Raw genomic sequence first — 21,938 nt, forward strand, 5'->3', positions numbered from 1 at the left:
AAACTTGTTAATATATTTCATACTATGGTTATGTATGATTCTAGACAACCCTGTGACCCATTGGGTCATCCTTTGAAAGAAAGGTACTGCAGTCTGGTAACTAGAATGAACATTATATTTTAGACTGACCATACTTTTTTTACCCCAGTGCTGGATGGTCCCATGATCATCTAAGAAAAGTATATATGATAAATGGAAAAATAATTGTAGTGCAAAACAAATTTCAGTAATAATTCAATATCTACTTACCTAAATAGATAAACAGAATGAGCACAGGCAGGGGAAAAAGCAGCGGGAGCAGAAGCGACTTCCAACTTCCTGTCAGCTTCCCCATTGATTTTGCTTGTGAGAATCTGGCAGTAAGTATCAGAAATCATGATCACATGACCACAGGGATGCTGCAACAGCTACAACTTTACAAATAAAATTGATCTCTACATTGTGGAAATTTCAATTCCATAGGAGTAATGGTCCCAGATTTTTTATGCATTCTTTAAGTTAGCCAATTTTAGGTACCTTGATTCAAAAATTGTTGTGATATAATGCACTATTTGGCCTAACCTGAGAGTACAGATAAACACAATGAGAGTTTTAGTAGTATATAGATAGATATTTTTCACCATAAACTTGCTAGAGTAAGTACAGGATGGATGGGCGGGTGGATGGATGGATGGATGGATGGATGGATGGATGGATAGATAGATAGATAGATAGATAGATAGATAGATAGATAGATAGATAGATAGATAACAGATAGATGATAGATATGGTTGAAGTAGCCCAGGTGGCCCATTTTAGAGCTAAGATTTCAGGCTTATTTAAGCTATCACTTTCAGAGATTCAGTCCCAAGTATATTGACATTCTTAGCCTCTTATTGTTCGGTTAACCTCTTATTTTTTTTACTCTATTTCAATGAAATGTAAAAAAAAAAAAAAGAATTAAGTAAGCATTAAACTAGCTTAAGTTATTTATGTTCATATGCTTCATATTTAGAAAACCTGCAAATTTATTATCCTATATCAGATAGATATTATTTTGTCCTCCTGAAGTTCAAAAGCACAATTAAAGTGGAAAATGTTTTCCTAACATAATCAAGCTAAATCCCTTGTCCCAATGAGATGCATGCCCACACATTCTTGATGGAGAAATATAGTTAAGCATCTAGTCAAGACTATTCTCATGAGTGTAGTTCCTGGAGAATATTTATCCTGAAACTGGTGCAAAATTAAAGAATTAAAATATAGAATGACATATTTATTTGTTTATGGGGCAAAATAATATTTAATGATATTTAACCACAGTGCCAAACTAGAGATCAAAAACTGTTGGATGAAGTTACTGGAGCCAGTTTTGTTTATTCCCAGCAAGCTATGTTTGAGTCTTACAACAAAAACAACAAATGAACTGTGTTCATGTAGAAGAAATGGTGAAGAAGTGTTTCTCAATATTTTGATATTCCAAGAAGCTTTTTTTTTTTTTTTTAATATGGGAAGCACATTTCTCCCTAGAACATTACTGTGATACTGGACAGGCCCTTTTGCCAGTCAGCTGAAGTACTGCATTAAGCACAATGAAAGTGAAGACATGAGGATTATTCCAACTTCTTTATTATCTAAATATTGTCAGTGCTTTACTATTACATGCAAACAAGCCTCCCAGAGTAAAATCAAACACATTTACTGTTACAGAAAAGTTGATGGAAAATATAATGATGGTAATATAACATATGCATATAAATGACTCCATTGCATCTGCCTCTCTGTTGGGTATTGCTGCCGCTGGTGTTGTTTTGTTCTGCTTTCAGAACCTAATACATTTTTTTTTCTTCTGCTCTTATGTTCATAACCAATTTCCCCTGAAAAACATTTAGTCTTTCTTTTACTTCAGCAAACATAACTAAAATTTATCCTCAGGGGAAGACATAAGTGGCTAAATTTGCCAAATCCTTAATCTTCAAAACATTCAGAACTGGGGAAAAAATGAATAGTCTTAGATCCCTTTTGTTCATCAAAAGAAATGCTCCATACATTCTGCTTAATGTAAAGAAACATGTGGTATTGTAATATATTTAAGTGACGTTTATCAGTGGGCCAATTCTTTTACTTCAGCTCTCTTCTCTGGATTAAACTCATTCAACATAATTTTAATGGTGGAATGTCAAATATGACACTTCCACTAACACCACCAGAGAGAAATGTGCCCAGAATCTGAGCTAGCTAGCACCTTCGGAAGAGAAGAGATCTGCTTTGATAGGCAGGTGGATAAACTGCAGTTCTTGATTAATGCTATGGAGGGACAATGATGATGGAAAATGTTCATTTACCATATTGCTGCTCTTATCGTATACAATTCTGTGCACATACAGTATTTATACAAATACATGCATCAACCTTCCCTTCCTGCTCTTAATAGTTTCTGGGAAGCTAATTTATTTTGAATTATAATGGAGATTTAAAAAAAAAAAAAAAACCCTCCTGACATGCCTTCCAGCCAGGTAATAAATTAATTTTAAAATGTTGATAATTAATACCAAATATAGATTGATCAATACTTGCGCTTGGCCTTAATATTTGCAAAATCTTTACCATCAATGTAATCAAATAGTTAAAATGGGTCATGTTATTTTAAACTCTTGGTTTCTAACTACCAGGCAAAAGATGCAACTATCATAGCTTTGTCCAGATACCTAATTAGTTTTGTGTGAGTTCTTTCCATTTGTGTTCTGTTATGAGATATCAGCTGTTGGTCTAAAATGACTTCATTGGCTTTCACATGTGCTATATATTGAAAACTATTTTAAATAAAATGTTCTTTCTGTAAATAAATACAAGAATATTTAAAATATGAAATATTCAACATAATACTGAAGGTGAATTCTCCACTGGCCAGGGAAATTGAAAGCAAACAAACCGCATGTTAACAGAAGATAGTCAGAAGTTTGCTAAATCATTCACAAAAAGGAAAGTGTTGCACACCATATGTCTTTGTTTCCTGAAATTTCATGAATTGGTTGTACTTACTTGGCAGTCACCTTACAAAGCTCAGAATTTTAAGGAAAGAATTGTAACATTAAAATCTACTTAAGCGTTTCATTCAGTACATGCCATTTTTCTTTGCTAATTATGAAGTATCTCTATTATGGTTTAACATCATTGGCAAATTCAGACTGAAGAACTATATTTAGAGAAAGAGAATTGGGAATATGATATTATATAAATGAAGCATAGGACAAATCTAAAACAACTTATTGAAGTAGTGCATGGCTTGGATGTGCTCCGCACCAATATTATGAAATGTAAACATTATTTACATACTCAGCCATTGTGCAGATAAGAAATATTTTGGGCTGGTGGAGAAAAAAGTGGTGGACATGCAGAAGAGACCAAACCTGAATGAACAACATTCAAAGGCATTTCCGGGGCTTCTAGTAAAGCCTAAACCTGCAGTGAAGTTACAGACAAGTCTTTCCAATTATCTGATTTAATGATTTGGAACAGGCTCTTGAAATTAGGCCCTGGGCCATATAAGGCCTTATGCTACAAGATCATGGTGTAAACATAATCTAATTTCATTGTATTTCATAATGAGATCCATTCACAAACTTGAATACCTAAGTATTACACTTTTAAAAAAGGGTATGGCATACTCTAATACGTTTTCATCCAAATGCATCAGCACATAGAAAGGCTCCCTTTATAATTCTGTCACTTTTAATTTCACTGGCAATTTAACATCAAAAACAAAAGGTAAATTTTAATTCACATGCTTGATATGCTTTATCTAAAAATTAAATCATTTGGGAGTCTATGCTGGTATAAGGAATTTTCTGTCAGTAATTAACTAACCTTTAGAAAAGCCCCTTTTTAATTTCCTCCTGACAACATAACTGAAAAATGAGACCTTAATAAGCTTTGGCACAAAAGTGACCATATTAATGTAGAAAGTATAGCAGTGTTACATAAAAGCATTAAATAAATAAAAAATATTTGTACTATTTGTAGAACTCACATAAAAATATACTTTTTTAATTATACCACATTAAAAAATAAAACCTACACATTTAATATCAGATTTGAACTTGGCATAATTCTGCAAGAATGATTTCCAAAATGTGTTTAAAAATAAAACAATCCTAATTAAATAAGTTCTAAAAGTAACAAGTCTCACATTGGTTTCCTTTATAGCACGGTGATATACAATAATACTCAGAATGAAGTCCAAGAGAATTCAACATAGGCTTTATTCCCATATAAACTGCACTCTTCTCTTACATAGAGGAATTGTAAAAGTAATGAAATAATATTTATTAGAGGTTGAAAAACAGTGGAAGCTGAGATAAGCTAGAAAGATTTTTTTTTTTTAATTAAAAACAAGAGCACTACTTTCAGTTGTCCTGCTATACAAAAGAGAGGGAGGGTTACAATATTTTTAAAAAAATAAAACTTTTTTAATAAATAAAAAGTTAGGCACAATCATACATTCACTCCACCTCCTCACAAGATGAGTTTCCCCTGTGAAAGCAGCAAAAAAAAAAAAAAAGTTCCTACTGGGATGGGAGAGAGGATTTCATGGAATGCAGAACAAGGGATTCAGCACTCATTAATGTTCATTAATGAGTGAAGGTTTTCTTTCTTTTGCTGTTTCATGGCTTGCCAGACACACATCTCCACATTGGTCCGCTTTTGTGTAACACAGCTTTCTCCTCCTTCTCCTTCTCCTTCTCCTTCTCCTTCTCCTTCTCCTTCTCCTTCTCCTTCTCCTTCTCCTTCTCCTTCTCCTTCTCCTTCTCCTTCTCCTTCTCCTTCTCCTTCTCCTTCTCCTTCTCCTTCCCCTTCCCCTTCTCCTTCTCCTTCTCCTTCTCCTTCTCCTTCTCCTCTCTTAGGAATTTCCAAGAATAAAACTCCAAGCTAAAACTCTAATTACATGTGCATTCATATACTGAGAATATCTACTTAACTAAAAGCAAGTTCTTTATATTTCCAAAGACATTGATGGAAGGGATGACTGCAATGTGGATATGAAGCCTGTGGACATAATCCTTCTCCTTTTTATCTGTTACTAGACAACCCAAGATCCATTGGGTCATTGTTTCAGAGATATTTCCTTACTTAAACAGAAAAACAAAATGACCAAGGGCAAAAAAGCAGTGGGAGTGGGAGCAACTTACAACTTGGTGTCGGCTTCCCCATTGACTTTGCTTGTGGGAAGCTGGAAGGGAGCATCAGAAACCTTCCTTCCTTCCTTCCTTCCTTCCTTCCTTCCTTCCTTCCTTCCTTCCTTCCTTCCTTCCTTCCTTCCTTCCTTCCTTCCTGTTCCCCTTCCCCTTCCCCTTCCCCTTCCCCTTCCCCTTCCCCTTCCCCTTCCCCTTCCCCTTCCCCTTCCCTCCCCTCTCTCCCTCCTTCCTTTCCACATATAATATAGGCTTGCACCATTTGCTATCCCCTCATGACCCTCCAGAGAGCCTCCATGAAGCTTCCTGCTCCTTTTCAACTGACCCGCAGAACTGCCTGCCACTTTGCTGGGGGGAAGTGGAACAAATGGAGCTTCAGACCATGAGGAAAACTGCACCCCTGGTCCCTATTCTGTTGTGTCCCTAAGGGCCCTCTCCCTTGAGGGAGGAAGAGGGCTCACCCGTCAACCACCAGTGTCTCCCAGCCAACCATACCTTGCCAACAGGCATCCAAGTCACTCCGTCATCCTTCCCTCAACACCCACAGCCATTAATAGATTTCAAATTTTGGCCTCAGTTACAAAGCAGTCACTCTCTATTCACCCATCGGGCCTTGCTACCAGCCAACAGGGGCGAGAGGGAGGAAAGAGTTTGGGATTCCCTTCTTCCCTCTTCTTTCCTTCCTTCCTTCCTTCCTTCCTTCCTTCCTTCCTTCCTTCCTTCCTTCCTTCCTTCCTTCCTTCCTTCCTTCCTCCCTCCCTCCCTCCCTCCCTCCCTCCCTCCTTCCTTCCTTCCTTCCTTCCTTCCTTCCTTCCTTCCTTCCTTCCTTCCCTTTCTCCCTCCCTCCGCCATTCCTTCCTTCCTTCCTTCCTTCCTTCTTTTCCACATATAATATAGGATTGTACCATTTGCCCTCCCCTCATGACCCTCAGGGGAGCCCTGGTGAAGCCTCCTCCTCCTCCTCCTCCTCCTTCTCAATTGACCAGTGGAACTGCCTGCTACTTTACTGGGGGGAGGTGGAAGAAAGGAAGCTTCTGACCATGAGGAAAACTGCACCTGGGCTCGCCATTCTGGTGTGTCCCCAAGGACCCTCTCCCTCAAGAGATGAAGAGGTCTCACCTGTCAACCACCAGCACTCCCCACCAACAGGCATCCTAATGACCATAGCCATTAATAGATTTCAAATTTCTGCCTTTTTTCCAAAGCAGCCAATCGCTGCTTGCCATTCAGGCCTTGCTGCCAGCTGGGCAGGGGGACAGAGGGAGGTGGGAAGAGGTTGGGGATATGCCAATGACAGCAGTGCTGAAGCAACCACTAATTTCCCAAATTTCAATACCACAGGAGACATGGGTCCTGGATTTTGGATTCATTCTGTAAGTTAGCCCATTTGGTTCAAAAATTGTTGCCCTATGATACACCATTTCACCCACCTAAAGGTTAAAGACATGAGAGTTTTAGTAGTATATAGATTCCTGTGATGTCAAATACAGGAATTCAGAGGAGGACAATGAAAATCAGGGCAGTATAGAGAACGTGAATAAATGGGAGATGAAATAGTTAAGTCTAATTTTGCTGTATCACCAGCTGGGCCCCTGATTCAGCCTGCTGATGAGGACTGTTGAATCTGGTGCTGGAACACCAGACATTGCAGAACCACAGACCACAAAATTGGAGTTAGGGATCATGTCCCTGAATGGGAGGAGTGCGAGTCTGTTGGACAGACATTTGTCCAACAATACAGAATGAACAAAATAGAAGGCCACCAAAATGAGAAGTGTCCATCAGCACACTAGGCAGCTTTGAAAATGTTGATATTTTGGAAGTCTGCATTCTTTAAGCAAAGGGTGAGACCAGGAGAAATGGACTAGGGACAGATTTCTAACAGCACAATTTAAAAAAATAATAATAATTAGAGTAAGTTCACACTTGGGCTGCAGTCATATATCTTACCATCTCATCTACACTTTGCTACTTTGCTGAGTATCTCTTATCCACTCTTTTTGATAAAAGGTACATACTGATTTTAGCAGAAAGTAGAAGATAGGACAGCTGCCTTCTACTCCTTTAAGCATTAGTTTTAAAAAAAACAATGTTTGTAAAATAATCATTCATTTTTCATATCAATTTATATAGCACCCATTTTGAAAAAAAGTGATGAGTAGTTTTGTAATAAGATTTGGAACTGGGAGCCAGGCAAGCTGGACCAATGATTGCACATAGCCCTTTTCTTAGCAGTGCAAGTGCAAGTAAACCATTGGGGAATGTCACTGTTATGGAAGAAAGGAAAGAATCTTCATGAGGTTCCTGCAATGGTGCATTTTATTGTAGCAGCTCATCACAAACTCAAATTAGATAAGAAACTTTGTTAGGGAATAACATTAGAGACATTACGAGCTTTTGTGTATTTGTGTGCTTTGAAAAATTCATATTCATCCTCTCCTCTCTCCCTCCACTTATCTCTATACCTTATCTCTATACCATATACCATATACAGTATATAAAGGTTCAATACCCTCTTATAAAAAGGAGAAGAAGCAATGTTTGTTATAGACTAAAATAGTGAAAGTGAAAAATTAAGTGGTGGATACTTATTAACAAAAACAATACTAACAGATACTAATCCCAGGCATTTGGGTTTTGTTCCACATTTGGAAATTTGTAGATCCACTCCTCTCATCAATAGATAATTTGCTTCTCTCGTAGTTTTGTTGACACCATGGTAACCATACCACAACTTAAACCCATAGCTACACAATAACTGCAAAACTTAAACTGATCTGTATTTGATTTCTGTAAGGAGACTTAACATTTGTTATATCAGAGTTGGAGAGTTTCTTTGTGTATGAAAAAGCAGGTTCTCTGCCAGATCTAAATTTCTCCTGATTTCATGCTCTGAAAACATTGCTTTATGGTAATAGCCAGGTGCATTTGAATAGTGGAAAAATTGCTTTTAATTTTGTGGAAGTCTAGTGAGTGTAGTATAATCTGTCATCAAGCAGCAGGAATCTCTCTTGGCAGCTGGAATGGATTTGACATTTTAGCTTATAGTAAGCATTAGACATCAGCACATCACTTAACAATTTTTCAGAAGCATAAATAAAGCACACACAGAGCAAATTGATAAGATTTGGTAAAAGATTTTGATCAGCATGAAAACAGCAGAGTTAAGAAATGCTGTCACAGATTTCTGTTGAAACCACTCAAGCTGATATGGCCTTATTCATACATTAATTAACATTGGCAATTTCCACCCTTGAAACCAAGTGACATTTTATTTTCAGTTTCTTCAGACTAGAAGTTGATGATATTTCTGATATTCATAAATGTGATTTTAATGGGATATAAATTTATCATTTGAGAATGACTAAAATACTGCTAGGGTCTGAGTTAATTCTATTGTTTTCACTGCAGACCACCTAAAGTCTTCAATCTCCACAATTCTATCACTTCCATACCCTTTTGTTCTGCATTAGTTGCATATTGATACAAAGATAAATGATATCAAAAGAAGTAACTCTAAGCATAGTGCATTACTCCTCCAAATTTGTTGTGTGATCTGTGGACTATAATCAAAACTCTGATCTTTCATAATTCAACATTTGCTATCCCATCAAGTAGATAAATTAACATATACTAGCTACTGGTTACTGTAGTACTTCTCAGGTCGTGTCAGTGCTTATGTTTTCTTAGAAAGCTAACAGAGTCTCATCTTCCTTCCATCCATCCTTCCTTCCTCCCTCCCTTTTTTCTTTCTTTTCTTGAATTTCAATTTTACAAATGGATATCAAACAATTTTTTTCCCTCTCATATCTATTATGGTCCAGTAATATTTACTGGAACCTAAGTATTTTAGCTTTACAATCTATGATAACAAATTTAATAGTAAGTTTCAGAGGTACATATTGCTGGTATGTGAAATGTGTGGTCCAGGGGCTGCCAATGGTTCCATATCTCTCATTTTGTGCTTCTAAATCACCAAACATCAGCAATAAGTTTTCTGCATTAAAAAAAAATCAAGTTCTCTGATAGTATAATTACAGAAATGTCTATTTGTAAATAATCTTAACTGACTGCAAATGCAAAAGATAACAGTAGAAGAAATGTTTGCTTATTATATATGTTTGCTGTTCTACATGTATGAACTTGTTTTTGTATTTTACAGTATATAAATAAAAGTCAACTGGTTTATCAATGTCTGTTTTGTCATGAGAATCTATAAAATTAAACAGGCTGAGTTCCTTGAAGTATTTACTAAATAAATGTAATAGCCAAAATCAATGAAATTAAGTAAAATGTCAATATAATTTTATGTTCTCTGAGATTTTTAAAAGAATGTTTTAAATGAGTCACTCTTGTCCTTAGTAGCAATCTAATAGTACTAGTTTCTTAGCTTTTGTCTGAGTTAATAAAGAGCACATAAAATGTTGTTTTCTTTCCTGTACAGAGTTGTATGCTGCCAGTTTCTAGCTCTATCATAAATGCAAAGCCAACCATATGAATCCTTTTAATTAAGTTTGATTTAATATTTTGTGCCCTACTACAATTTGTTCCGAGCAAATTATAGCCTCTTTCTGAACTACAATGCTTGAGAGTCATACAGGTTGAACATTATGCCTAGTTTCACATTTTAAGACTAGCAGATTGCACTTCTTAATACTCTGCTGAATTATCTGGCACTCAAACTTAGATTCTTTGGGACGTTGCTTCTAAATGTCTTTTTCACATCTAATGGCAATGTAATGGCAAATAAGCAATTTCCTGCTTTGTAAAATTGAAGTGAGGATAAATAAGTTACTGATTGAGAAATTGGGCATGTGTTCATATATATCTAGAGTAATGATAACATTTTTAATAGCACACGCTGTTATTGTGCCAGTGCACTGAGGTTCTGTTCTAAACTCTTCCCTGAATAATTAAAATAGAATACAGATACATTGAACTTTATCTCTGCAAAAGTATGAGGAGTAGATCTACCAACGTCAGAAGCAAACAGGCTGAGACTAGACTGATCTGTTATAGTAACCACACAGAGGAATCTACTGCCTCTCCCACACGACAGTGAGAAGATTGAAGTCCATTATGTAGCACAGTCAAGAGAAGAAAATGCAAGAATTGAACCTTGCATCTATTTTAAATATAGATTATATTTTACACTTGGCTGTCGTTTGTTCTTTCATGGCTTCTCTAGTTCTTGCAATAAACATAGTTTATCAAAGGGTTTGCCTTTGAATCACTGCTTGTGCGGCTTTTGGTTCCAATATGTCAACTTAAGAAACTTGACAAAGGACTACTCAGCTCACTACGTCCCGAGGCCGGATAGGAAAGGATCTTTCCTACTGTAATCCTATTGAGCCATACCACACCTGCTCCAAATAATCCATATGTGTCTATTTAATGTCTTTGAACTCAGAACCAGTATGATACAGTAAGTAAGGTGATGGTGCTATCCCCAGCTATGAAGCTTCCTGCGTGACTTTAGGTCTATCATTCTGTCAGCCCAACCTACCTTTCAGGGCTGTTATTGTTGCTGGGATAAAAGAAAACATCTTTATGTTCTCTAGCTTGAGCTCCTAGAGAAAATCTAGGATATAAGTAAAATAATAATATGTTATAGTATATTTTCAGACTACCTGTTTCCTTCTTGTTGAAATTACTGCTTATAATACTTTTAAAAAAGCTGTTTTGGTAACTCAAAACACACAAAATACAGTACACATGAAAAGAAAATGAATTAAGTATTTAAAACATGCTTAATTATACAGTTAGTCTAGTTATCATATCTGCTATTTCTCTGTAAAATTTTCTTAGCTAATTGTTCTCATTTCCTTACCACTCCAAGTAATTCAGAACATAAGTAAGTTAGTTGAATTGAACTGAATTGAATTGAATACTGTTCTTCCTCTCATAGGAAATCAGAATGGTTTATAAGATGATGAAGAAATACTTTTATATAAACCACTATGCAATAAAACTCAAGATAATTAATAAATATTTTAAAAATGAAACAAAATTCATTTGTTACAGACTGAAATTTTGTCCTGCTTAACCAAATATGTCTTCAATTATTTCTAGAAGAAAGCTACATGGAAGCCACCCAAGCTCTCAGTAGACAATCCCAAAATTGGGATACTGTGACTACAAAGACCTTTCCCTTGTCAATATACCAAGAGTCAGATTCATTGGTGGGACCCAGAAAAAATTATTGATACCAGCTGATCTTACTGCATGAGTTGTATGATATTGAGACAATCTTATTAATACTGAGATCTTGCAGTGTTTAAAGCATTGTAAATGATCGCCAACAATTTTAAGAGGATCTTGTAGCTTGCAGGCAACAAGTGCATCACTTTCAGAACTAATATTATGTAGTTCTGTTAAACTACTACACTTAACAGTCAAATAGCTGAATTCTGCACCAGCTGCAACTCCAGATCATATCTGAAGGTAAATGTAGTGCTTATGATGCAACATCTTCATGTAGAGGTCCATAGATAATCCAATCTGTTTTAATGCATGGCAGGTGACCAGAACCAAATGGCTATCTGTTATAAGGGGGGAAATCTTTTCTTTTTAATTTATTTTACTTTGTGCTTTGTACTTTGTCCAGATAATTCAAGGAATCCAACAAATAGCAGTGAACATCACCAGAGCAAAGGGAATATAGGCTGGAAAGCAACTTTACCTAGATCCATTTCTTATGGATAAAGAGCTGCAGAGTGCAATGGTGACAGTTCTCTCAACAACAGATTATTTATCCTGGATTGAGAACTGGCTGACTTTAACTATGAAACAAGGCAAGCTAAAGCACCACCTTTTATATTGGAGGAGTTCAAAGACCTTCCATGGACCCAAGGTACACTGCCAAGGTAGATAAAAACTGCTCAGGTAGATAAAAAGCCCCTTCATGGATCACTGCCTTGTCGTGGCGAAGGGGCTTGCGCAACTCAGTGAAGCCATGAGCTATACCGTGCAGGGCCACCCAAGACGGACAGGTTATGACGGAGAGTTCTGACAAAAAGCCGAAAGGACGTTCAGCTGTGGATGTATCTGGAAGCGAAAAGAAGGTCCGATGCTGTAAAGAACAATACTGTATAGGTACCTGGAATGTAAGGTCTATGAAGCAAAGCAAGCTGGATGTGGTCAAACATGAGATGACAAGATTGAACATCGACATCTTGGGAATCAGTGAACTGAAATGGATGGGAATGGGTGAATTTAATTCGGGTGACCATTATATCTACTACTGTGGGCAAGAAACCCTTAGAAGAAATGGAGTTGCACTTATAGTCAATAAGAGAGTCGGAAAGGCAGTAATGGGGTACAACCTCAAAAACGACAGAATGATCTCAGTGCGTATCCAAGGCAAACCATTCAATATCACAGTCATCCAAGTCTATGCCCCAACCACTGATGCTGAAGAAGCTGAAGTTGACCGCTTCTATGAAGACCTACAACATCTTCTAGAACTAGCACCAAAAGAAGATGTCCTTTTCATCATAGGGGATTGGAATGCTAAAGTAGGAAGTCAAGGAGTAATCGGAATAACAGGCAAGTTTGGCTTTGGAGTACAAAATGAAGCAGGGCAAAGGCTAATAGAGTTCTGTCAAGAGAACAAGCTAGTCATAGCAAACACTCTTTTCCAACAACACAAGAGACGACTCTACACATGGACATCACCAGATGGTCAATACCGAAACCAGATTGATTATATACTTTGCAGCCAAAGATGGAGAAGCTCTATACAGACAGCAAAAACAAGACCAGGAGCTGACTGTGGCTCAGATCATGAGCTTCTTACTGCAAAATTTAGGCTTAAATTGAAGAATGTAGGGAAAACCACTAGACCACTCAGGTATGACTTAGATCATATTCCTTGTGAGTACACAGTGAAGGTGATGAATAGATTTAGAGGATTAGATTTGGTAGACAGAATGCCTGAAGAACTATGGACGGAGGTCCGTAACATTGTACAGGAGGCAGCAACTAAAACCATCCCAAAGAAAAAGAAATGCAAGAAAGCAAAATGGCTATCTGATGAGGCTTTACAAATAGCTGTGGAAAGAAGGAATGCGAAAAGCAAGGGTGAAAGGGAAAGATATAAGCAACTGAATGCAGATTTCCAGAGAATAGCAAGGAGAGATAAGAAGGCCTTCTTAAATGAACAATGCAAAGAAATTGAGGAAAACAATAGAATGGGGAAGACTAGAGATCTCTACAAGAAAATTGGAGATATGAAAGGAACGTTTAGTGCAAAGATGGGCATGATAAAGGACAAAAAAGGCAGGGACCTAACAGAAGCAGAAGAGATTAAGAAGAGGTGGCAAGAATACACAGAAGAACTATACAAGAAAGATCTTAATGTCCCTGATGTCCACGCTGGTGTGATCACTGACCTTGAGCCAGACATCCTAGAGAGTGAAGTCAAGTGGGCCTTAGGAAGCATTGCTAACAACAAAGCTAGTGGAGATGACAGTATTCCAGCTGAGTTATTTAAAATACTAAAAGATGATGGTGTTAAAGTGCTGCACTCAATATGCCAGCAAGTTTGGAAAACGCAACAGTGGCCACGGGATTGGAAAAGGTCAGTTTATGTTCCAATTCCAAAGAAGGGCAATGCCAAAGAATGCTCAAACTATCGCACAATTGCACTCATTTCACATGCTATCAAGGTTATGCTCAAAATCCTACAAGCTAGGCTTCAGCAATACATGAACCGAGAACTACCGGACGTACAAGCTGGGTTTCGAAGAGGCAGAGGAACTAGAGATCAAATCGCCAACATTCACTGGATCATGGAGAAAGCACGAGAGTTCCAGAAAAATATCTACTTCTGCTTCATTGACTATGCAAAAGCCTTTGATTGTGTCGATCACAACAAACTGTGGCAAATTCTTAAAGAGATGGGAGTACCAGACCACCTTACCTGTCTCCTGAGAAATCTGTATGCAGGCCAAGAAGCAACAGTTAGAACCGGTCATGGAACAACCGATTGGTTCAAAATAGGGAAAGGTGTACGACAAGGCTGTATACTGTCACCCTGCTTATTTAACCTATATGCAGAGTACATCATGAGAAATGCCAGGCTGGAAGAATCACAAGCCGGAATTAAGATTGCAGGGAGAATCATCAACAACCTCAGATATGCAGACAATACCACCCTAATGGCAGAAAGTGAAGAAGAACTAAAGAGCCTCTTGATGAGGGTGAAAGAGGAGAGTGCAAAAGCTGGCTTGAAACTCAACATTAAAAAAACTAAGATCATGGCATCTGGACCCATCTATTCCTGGCAAATAGAAGTGGTAGAAATGGAAGCAGTAACAGACTTCATTTATTTGGGCTCCAAGATCACCGCAGACAGAGACTGCAGCCATGAAATTAAAAGACGCTTGCTCCTTGGGAGGAAAGCTATGGCAAGCCTAGATAGCATATTAAAAAGCAGAGACGTCACCTTGCCGACAAAGATCCGCATAGTCAAAGCTATGGTTTTTCCAGTAGTAATGTATGGCTGTAAGAGCTGGACCATAAAGAAGGCTGAGCGCCGAAGAATTGATGCCTTTGAACTGTGGTGCTGGAGAATACTCTTGAGAGTCCCCTGGACTGCTAGGAGGTCAAACCAGTCAATCGTAAAGGAAATCAATCCTGATTGCTCATTGGAAGGATCAATAATGAAGCTCAAGCTCAGATACTTTGGTCACCTAATGCGAAGAGAGATCTCTTTGGAGAAGACCCTGATGCTGGGAAAGATTGAAGGCAAAAGGAGAAGAGGACGGCAGAGGATGAGATGGTTAGATAGCATCACTGAAGCAATGAGCATGAAACTGAGCAAACTCAGGGAGGCAGTGAAGGACAGGAAGGCCTGGCGCAATATGGTTCATGGGGTCACGAAGAGTCGGACACAACTTAACGACTAAACAACAACAAAGATAAAAAGATGTTACCAACAAGAAAGATAGCATGCTCAAAGCTCCTGCAAACTTGACCATAAAACAAAGCTTTTATTTACATCCTTTTAGCTATCCAGTCTTCCTAGGACTGAATAAAGTAAGATTAACTGCTTTCCTAAAGTGAAAGTGACAACCCTTTCTTTATCTCTCACTGGAATACCATCTCCAGAGTTTTTCCCTTTTTTCTTTATGGCAACTACACTACTTTGAGATCCTAATTTATTTCCCAGCTACCAGGTGATTTGTGGCCCAACACAGTAGGATTGAATGACTTTCTTCATGGACACACCAAAAAAGGAATGAGGATTAACAACAAGTAATAATACAAGAAAGAAATCATAGCCAGTAAAAAAAAAGTGCATGATCATGCTTCATTTTGTATCATCAAAGGGAGAAGCAGGGAATTGTTATGTCCTTACCAGTTCTGGCTACAGACAAAGAGAGTTGGCTGAAATCACCTTTCACAGTAAACACCTGAGCCAGCCACTCATAACAGACTTCTATTTGAGTTCTTGGTGCTCTCTGAGCTTGGTTGTTTGCTTGCACAGGTGATGTTACCTAGTTGTGTAATAAAACATCTGCAAACAAACAACCAAGCTCAGAGTACCAAGAACTCCACAGTTGAACCCTAAGCTACGGATATTCTTTTCTATTGGAGACTCCTACTTCACCAGAATGGCTAGCCAGATAATGAGATATATAAGACTAACCTCCTGGAAGAATGGACTACAGTCCCCCAGTGTTTCTATCTTTAAAGTTGGAGAAGCATGGGTGCATTCTAGCTCCAAGTTGACTAAAACAAGTACAATGGGATTCTTGCTCAGCAAATGTTTCTCATCAATGAGACACTGATAAGTGTTTCAAAAATTTCACTAGCTTGCTAATAATATGGAAAACAGCTCTAGGATTCTTACAGAATAATGTAAATAAGAGAGGGTTAAGGACTGAATCAGCAACAGTGGGAAAGGACAAATAAATAACTATCTCCCATGTATGGGGTTTGATAAGAGGAGAGTACAATAATAATACTTCCAAACCTCAAAGCAACTAAATTATCTTCTTCATTTGGAACACTAGTTTCAATCATCAAAAATGGTACAACAAAAAGCAGTATCCTAGTTCCTGTGCCTTTAATTTGATTGTAACCTCATTTGAACCCCTTTAGTTAGACATATATTCTAAATTTTGGCTTACAAGTTTTAATTATCCTAAAAGACTTTTTGTAGGCTAGAAAATAGGAGGCTGTGAGGTCTAGTCCTGCTTTAATATCTGGTAACTTTTGGCCAGCTGCTGACTTTTGGCCAGTCACTTTTTCTCAGCTCTAGGAAGAAGGACTGGCAAACCATTTTCGAAAATGTTGCCAAGAAAACTGCGTGGACTTTTCCAGGCAATTACGAGAAGTCAAGTCTCACACAAAGGCACAAAAAGTGCTTAAATGTTCAGGTTGCTTCTCTATGGCAAGAAAGAAGAGTTAAGTAGGATGCTGCAACTAATAAAATTTTTAAAAATGACCTTGGTGACATTAAGACCAAGACAATATAAGTGCCAGGCATACAACCAGATTCAGCATTCTTGCCCACAGGGACAACACATCCTACTTGGTAGGTGGATCTGCTATAATACAGATTACAAAAAGAGACAGAGAGAAACAAAGAATTGCCACCACTAGAGAGAGAGAGAGAGAGAGAGAGACAAAGAATTGCCGCCACTAGAGAGAGAAAGAGAGAGAGAAAGAACTGCTATCACTAGAGAAGACAAGGAAAGTGAAAGAATTTTCTCAGATTTTTAAGGAATCAAAAATATTTGGTTCAAGGTACCTACCCTGGTACGAGCCAACTTAAGTCACTCTCCAGCAGGCTACCTAAATTCACCTGTAACATGGCAGTCGAAGTTACAGATGGACATTTGCTAGAGCCCATTTTGAGATCCTGCCTTCACAGCACTAAAAAGCAGATATAAGAGTATACCAGCTATTGCAAGATTCTGCTCATATGACCTAGGAGAGGTAAAATAAATTGAGCATCCTAAGATATCCATTATTCAGGCTATTACAGATCTTATGTAACAGGTTGCGTGACAAACTGTATATATCTTATCAGGTATCAGATAAAGTGATATATCCAGCTGCAAAATTTGCTACCTAGCAACAAGCATTCACAGTAATGTGATATCTTCCTGGGGAGTGGATTGATGTGAATAAAGTGCATTGTATATTAAATTTTACTAGTCTTTACATGTTATATTTTATGAATGCTTTTATGTGCATGAACTTTGCTCTGATACTATAATAAAGTTAATAGAATTGAATTAAGAATAGATGTAGAGTACCTTAGGATAGTCAAATTGAAATATAATTAGGACACTGTTCACTAAGGCTAGACTATCTCAGTTCTGATACAGTTAAAACCAAAGTAGCAGCTGAAATTACATCCTCTTTTCTATTGAGGTGACATTTTTCTCTAATGATAGCTTCGAATCAAGAAGCATCCCAAATCCATGTATCTTCAGAGTGAGTAACTTGTCATGGCAAAATAACTTACCAAGAAATAACAACGACTGAAGAGAGCCCAAATAATCATTAACCTAAGTTTGGCAGGTTACAGTAAGTATGCAGGTCAGCCAAGAGCAAGAGCTACAGAGTTACCCACATCTTGTATAGAATATTGATAAAAGTTCAAGCATAATGTTCATTAAAAGAGAACTAACTACAGAAGGAATTACTTTATAACTGACAAGAAAATAAGATATCTACAAGGGAGACAGGGGTACCGTTCATATTGTGAAAGCATTGCAGACACATTCCTTGAAGTACAACATAATAGTTATGGGAGGGCGGAGCTGGCGTCGCGGCGATACGGCGGGCGATCCTGGGCTCCCAGGATGGCAGCCGATATCTCCTCGCCCGGACGGTCCCGATGGACCTAAGCCGTCCCGTAGAGATGGCGAACGCAAAGGGCGCGTCCCGCGGATCTCAGGGACGCCGCAAGTCCCAGATCGATCCGGGGAGAAGCTCTTGAAGCCGGTGGAGGAGAGGCAGCCAAAAATGGCTGCGAAAGCCGGGACAGCTCCAAAGGAAGATGGAAGAGAAGGGTGTCAACTGGGTGAGATGGACTTTTACTATTCAACTATTCTTAGAGAACACCTTAAGTAACTTAAAGAGATTTTTAAAAGTGAAGAAAAGTGGATTAAGCGGCGAGATTGAACCCTATTAAAAAAAAGAAGGGGGAGAAAATTTTTCTTTTCAACTTTCCCTTTTTAGTGGAATTGACAAGATGTTTTTCTTTTAAAAAAAAATATATTTTTAACTGGATTGGCTTTCTCTTTTTAATACTCAATAACTTTATATTTTAAGCCTTTTTTTTTACTAAGATTTTTTTATTGTTATAAGAAATTTATATCTTTTTGACTTTGAAATGGGGAAAGTGGAGTTAAGAGAAAGTAAATGAAAGAAAGTTGCACTGCCATTTAGAGGCGCGAATTAGTGCTTTTTTTTTCATTGTGACGCACGCTCAAAGACCCTGTGCTTTCTAAAAAGATAGTGGGATGTGCATGTTTATACAGGTGCCATCCGTAACTATAAACAAGAAAGTGGAGTTGAAAGCGACTTTGAAAACATTAAGATGGAAAGTTTGAGCCAGTCACAAGAGCCTTGATTAGTGGCAGTAGCTCTTTTTTCTGCTAGAAGCTCTGCTTTGCTTTCTATTCCCCCCCCAGATGGATTTTTTTTTTAAAGAGGCTTAGCCTTTTCCTTCTTTTCCTTTTCTTTTTATTTTTCCTTCTTTTTTTCTCTCCTTTTGCTTCTTTTTTTCTCTTATTTTTGGCAAGAACAAAGATAAAGAATCCTTTGACTCAATGAAGGTTTATCAAGATAATAGACTATACGAGAAACACAATGCAGAAAAAGATCTTTAAACTATTGAGGATGACTATAAAAAATTGGAAGAAGAGCTGCAGAAACTCTCAAAAAAAAAAAAAAGATATTAAAGCTAAAATGGACTTAATTAAACATAAAACGGGATCATTGGAAAAGGAAGAAATAGTACAAGAAATCAGAAACATTAAACGGAATTATTGTGAGGCCTATAAACTGAGAATTAAAAGGGTTAATCAACTGATAAATGAAGAGAGACAGATTTGTTCTTGGCACTGAGGGTGAGAAAAAGATTATACAAGATTATAATGGAAAATCGTACTAAGAGAATGTACAAAAAGAAGAAGTAAAACAATATTGAAAGAAACTATTGCAGATGTTTAAAGAGAAAATCAGGGGAATACAACAATGATGGAACTGACAGAAGCTTCCAAAAGCAGAATGTTCAAAAGGACACTTATTATTGCTTTCTCTTATCCAATAATATAGAAAAAAGGAATGAACAGCCAGATATTTTGGGACATTGAATGAAAAGGGTGAACTCAAAATTATGCAAGCGCTGGAATAAAGTATAAATCTGAGATATATAGTTAAAAATTGTATAACATGTAGTGAAATCTGGTTAGAACTGTAACTTGGTTAGAATTGTAATTGATACTGTAACTGATATTGGTTAGAATTGTAACTCTTAAGAATTGGAAAAATTAAAAAGTACTTATGCAGGAGGAAGTTATTCAAAATTATGGAATGTGCAGAGATGAGTTAAATTGAGATTTGAAATTAGAGTAAGAAGATAAGCAATTTTATATGACACGGGATTTGTTTTTATTAATGATTAGATGAGAAAATATAGTAATGTAATAGATTAGGAAATTTTATAATAGAAATTTGATATTAATTATTATATATATACACATATAATAGATAGATGGAGATGTATTACTAATCTTATTGAAAGTTAAAATTTTTTGTAATATATGATTTTATAGATTAGCTATGAATGATTAATAATTGTTAATTGATAAGTATACAAGTATATTTTTGAATAGATGATATGAGAATTTAAGATTATGAAAGGGGCACCAACGAGTTTAACTGGTTGACACACGGTATAAAATGGAAGATGCTTTTTTATGCCTTTTTATGTTTTTGTTTGTTCATGTTTGTTTTGTGTTTGTTGTAAAAATAAAAAAAACATTATAAAAAAAAACATAATAGTTATGATATGTAGGTTGACCCAAAGTCCTCATTATTATTCTAACAGAATGAGTTTGTATGTATACCAGGAAAAAAAAATAAGATATGATAACACAAATCCTTGGTTTGTTTGCTTATTTATTTATTTGTACAATTTAGAGGCCACCCAACTCCAATTACTTTGGGTGCCTTACATCTAAAAAAGCAAGAACAAATACATACATACATACATACATACATACATAATGTCTGGACTCTATATACAGTAACAACCAAACATCTTACAAGATATAATCTCTACAATCAGTTAGTAATTAACAGGCATAGATTAGCACAGTAATAAAAATTGCAGTCATAACAGTATTACATGAGAAGTACAAGAAAGGACATCTATGAACTTAAAGAAACATATGTGTATTACTAACAATACTGATTCAACCTCAGTTCTTATGCTAGCTCACCACAATTGTCTAGCTTAGGTGACATTCCTAACTGCTAGGTGTAAAAGTCATATTCCACATTGCCTCCATCTTATCTACATTTATATTTAATTTGCAACCTTTTTTCCAGTCCATCATAGACTCAAGCAGCTCTCAAGCACCTGCGTTGATTCTACTGATTCAAACAGAAAAGAAAAATAGAGCTAAATGTCATATGCATACTGATGAATCCCAGTCTGTAGATGAACTGCCCCCTAACTTGTACATATTGAATAGCAGCATAGGAATAATGGGACCATGTAGGGCCTTACAACTCAAACAGTACCAAGTGACACAGAAATTGCCCACAGCCACCCTCTGGTAATGATCCTGTAGATAGGAATGAAACTAACATAAAGCCTCCAATTCCCAACCCATTAAACCACTCTAAGAATATTCCATGAATGCTGGAAAGCTGCTGAGAGATTTATGAAAAACAGCATGATAATATTCTCTATCTTTCCCTGTCTCTGATAAACATCAACATTTAGGCTATTGATGTGGAAGTAAACATTATTTCAACAATACTACATCCACATTTGCCGTGGTATCCATGAAAGCCAATAATGAAACACATAAAACCACAACATTTTGAAACTGGTATAAATCTTGCATCATTTTATGATTCTTGCATGGAACATTGTGATAGCTTAGAGCAAGACCATCAGCCTCTCATGATATAGCTTGCCATCAGTGTTCCTGCAGAATTACCTTTTCCAACCAGAGTCAATATGTGTGAGAAGATCCTCCTAGGAAACCTCATGGTGGTGCTAGAAAGAGACTCAGTTGTTTTTCATTCATAGCATCTGTGTGGAAACTGACTGGCTTTTTGATGATGGACTTCAGAAAGCTAAGGAAGGCTGAAATCTTCTGGATGGCCTTTGAGATATGTTTGTTTGCCACAAGTATCATGTTTATATTTTGTAGTGTTTTATGTTTGGTTTTGATTTGTTGTGGCATTTTCAACATAATTTTTGCAGTTTGAGGAGCTGAGAGTTCATTTTAATTTACTTTACTTTTATATATTAAAAAAAGAAATCCTTACTGTTGACCTTTTTGTATATATTTTCTTTTAATCATAAGCATTTCACTTCATTTTATGTGAAAGCCCAAAGTCTGAATAATTTAGCCAGATGATGATGATGATTTGATTTTTTAATGATATAGGATTTCCGAACTATTCCACAAAATCAAGTTATGGTTATGAAATAACCTTATTTCTTTGTTTTATAATTACATTTCTTAGCTCAACTGTTCAAACTGTTCAACTGTTTCT

General features: G+C 36.9%; 1 long non-coding RNA gene across 1 annotated transcript in view; it reads right to left on the reverse strand.

Moving 5' to 3' along the window:
• Window positions 1–21,938, reverse strand: part of LOC148215123 (uncharacterized) — a 69,489-nt gene that overhangs the window by 15,786 nt on the left and 31,765 nt on the right. Inside the window, exon 2 of the long non-coding RNA XR_015796732.1 lies at window positions 250–353. This is a non-coding gene — a long non-coding RNA (uncharacterized LOC148215123). The remainder of the gene's footprint in view (window positions 1–249; window positions 354–21,938) is intronic.

This window comes from Python bivittatus, unplaced genomic scaffold (genome assembly GCF_059951505.1).
Source record: "Python bivittatus isolate LINGU-HERP-01145 unplaced genomic scaffold, Pbiv_v1 ctg000350_np1212, whole genome shotgun sequence".
Lineage (NCBI taxonomy): Eukaryota > Metazoa > Chordata > Lepidosauria > Squamata > Pythonidae > Python > Python bivittatus.